Source organism: Zingiber officinale, chromosome 7A (genome assembly GCF_018446385.1).
Source record: "Zingiber officinale cultivar Zhangliang chromosome 7A, Zo_v1.1, whole genome shotgun sequence".
Classification (NCBI taxonomy): Eukaryota; Viridiplantae; Streptophyta; class Magnoliopsida; order Zingiberales; family Zingiberaceae; genus Zingiber; species Zingiber officinale.
In genome coordinates, this window is record NC_055998.1 from 95599082 (window position 1) to 95602296 (window position 3215).

Here is a 3215-nt window from a genome sequence, read left to right on the forward strand (position 1 = left end):
ATGCTTTATGGATTGTGTTGGCGTCTCGATTTTGACATCATGTCGAGCATTTACTCTTCTATCATCTCCTATAGTGAGCCTAACAGCTTCACAGTTTATATGCCTTATGGGCATATAATTACGGATTGGCTCGAGACCCTACAGATTGATGTCTCCAAGGGAAGGATAGTCAAGATGGTGAGGCAGGACTGCAGACTTGGAAAATGTGCATTTTCCAAGTTTGGCATCATAGGACAGAATGGGGCGGTTCGTTGGAAGGACGGGAGAGCACTGGGTGAGTTACCACGGGCACCTCCACGACAGGTTGATGCTGCTCCCGGTGCTGCTCCTCCTGCTGCTGCTGCTGAGTATAGAGAGGCAGATCCTGATCTGCGCTGGCAGATTGCTGAGCTGGAGAGTCGCATTGATCAACACGATGAGCTACTGGCTGTTGAGCTCCATGGGCTGCGCGTTCGGATTGACCAGCGTTACGATGATCTACGCAGTCAGCAGTTAGCGAAGCAGCAGGTGCTTTTGGGATGGATGGCCAGCTACCCACCTCCGTAGTATTACTCGGGCTATCCACCCTCGTGCATGCCGCCTCAGGGATTCATTCCTCCAGCAGATGATGATGATGCTCCTCATATTGAGGATGTTGATTGATACACTTTGTCTTTTGTTGGTCATTTTGACTGCCTATGTTTCAGATACTGTTTGATAGATACTGTGTCTGACCTGGATATTAGCTGTTTATGCTACTCGTTTTTCTATTACTTGCTTCTCTTTATTTTTCAGTTCTTATTGACTATTTATATGCTTTTCATATGCCATATCTTGATTGTCTCTTATTTACTGTCCGATATTACACTTAGAGGAAATTCTGTGTGGATTAAGAAAGAGACAGTATGGGTTAAGGGGGAGTCCTTTGAGTCTTATTACCTAATTCGCACCTTTTCGGTGTTTGACAAAGGGGGAGAAGATGACTAAGTTTAGAGATGAATGAAGTTTTGATTTTAGGGGAGAGGATAACCTTGAGGATTATTGACTTCCTTAGTGTTGTATTCGTCTTAGGGGGAGGATCTTGATTCCCCTAAAATTAGGGAAATATGAGCATTTCTGATCTAAACTTAAATCATGTTGTCAAACAACAAAAAGGGGGAGATTGTTGATACAGTCTGACCTGGCTGTTGTTTTGATGTTGACACTGATTTAAGTTTGTATCATATATTAATTAAACTCAGATTGATTACTGATAAATGTTGATCAGGTGGAAGGGAAAAGTCCAAGTATGGAAACTTGGCACGCGAAGTCAGAGAGGGCTCGGTAGCTCGTTCTCCGGACTAGGTCAGAGAGGGCTTGGTAGATCGTTCTCTGGACCGGACGAAGTCGGAGAGGGCTCAGTAGCTCGTTCTCCGGACTAGGTCAGAGAGGGCTCGGTAGCTCGTTCTCCGGACTGGATGGAGAGCTCGTCCTCTGGCCTGGACGAAGTCGGAGAGGGCTCGGTAGCTCGTTCTCCGGACTAGGTCAGAGAGGGCTCGGTAGCTCGTTCTCTGGACCGGACGAAGTCGGAGAGGGCTCGGTAGCTCGTTCTCCGGACTAGGTCAGAGAGGGCTCGGTAGCTCGTTCTCTGGACCGGACGAAGTCGGAGAGGGCTCGGTAGCTCGTTCTCCAGACTAGGTCAGAGAGGGCTCGGTAGCTCGTTCTCTGGACCGGACGAAGTCAGAGAGGGCTCGGTAGCTCGTTCTCCAGACTAGGTTAGAGAGGGCTCGGTAGCTCGTTCTCTAGACCAGGAAGGCTCTAGGGTTTAGGGCTGGGAAGCTCTAAAGCTACCTACATAGGCATTGGATCGGTCTGTTGACCGATCCAATGATACCATGGATATCTGATCGGTCTGTTGACCAATCCAGTGATACTATGGTTATCTGATCGGTCACCAGACCGATCAGTAACCAATCAGTAACTCACTGTGAGAATTACTGATCGGTCTGTAGACCGATCAGTAACACTCTGTGAGATTTACTGATCGGTCTGGAGACCGATCAGGAGGCAATGAAGTTCGGGAGAGAGTATAGGGGATCGGTCTGTGGATCGATCCACCTATAGCCTGATCGGTCCACAAACCGATCAGAGCTCTCCTGGACCGATCAGGCCATAGCCTGATCGGTCCAACAAGCTGTGGATCGATCTGTTGACCGATCCACAATACTGTCTGAAGTTTCTGCTGTTTCTCTGTAACTTCTGATCCATCTGATTTAACCATCTGCTGTTAGCTTTTTAAGTTGCAGGTTGCAGGTATCATGCAGGTTGCAGGTATCATGCCAATGCTTAAATTCAAATTAAGCTCCATCAGAAGAATAAGACAAAGGGTTCTTTCTACTGTGTTTCGCTGCAAATGGTGCAATTGGAGCATCAACGGTTACTGGCTGCGATCAGGCTGTGATCTGGCTGCGATCAGTTGGGAATCAGCTTGACTCTTGCTCATTGGTTCGAGCTCAGAGACCCCAGTGAAGACCATGGGTTCTATTGCTGTGAGTTCAGAGAACTAGAGGAGGAGGAAGAGTGATTGGCGACGTCGTAGCTTGCAGCAGGGATTCGGTGCAGGTTGACAACAATTCGAGACAGGCTGAACGCAGTGGAAGCAGAGGCATAAGAAGAAGGATGAAGAGAGGTTCAAAAAAAAAAAACCTCTCGGTCGATCAAGCAAGGGTGCTGAGCTTTGAGTTCTTGGCTGTGCTTCCTTATTGTGCTCTATTTAACTGTTGTCTTCGCGTGGCTGTGAGCGTTTTTCTTCATTCTCTTTAGCCACTGATCTGTAAGTCTTGTGCTTTATTTACATATTTTCTGAGACTTTGTGGAGAGGTTACTCCACCGAGAAGGAGAAATCTTTAGCCGATATCTATCCGGGGTGTGATCTACCGAAAGATCAAGGGATCGTCCACCTTACGGACACGCCGAGGAGTAGGAGCAAGTTATCCCCGAACCTCGTACATACTGGTGTTAGTGGTGTGTGTCTTTCTTTTCCTTGTATTAGATTTTCATGTGCATATTTTCGCTGCGCTAACGAGTTGATTGAAGATTTTAGTTAAGTTTTAGAGGAGGCTATTCACACCCCCCCCTCTCTAGCCATCCGAAGATCCTAACATTGACCACCTAGACTTTGACGTCCATCGTGGCCGTGGGGTGGGGCCCCTCCTCATCATTGCATCGCATGCCTCCGCCTCAAGTCTAGTCGAAGG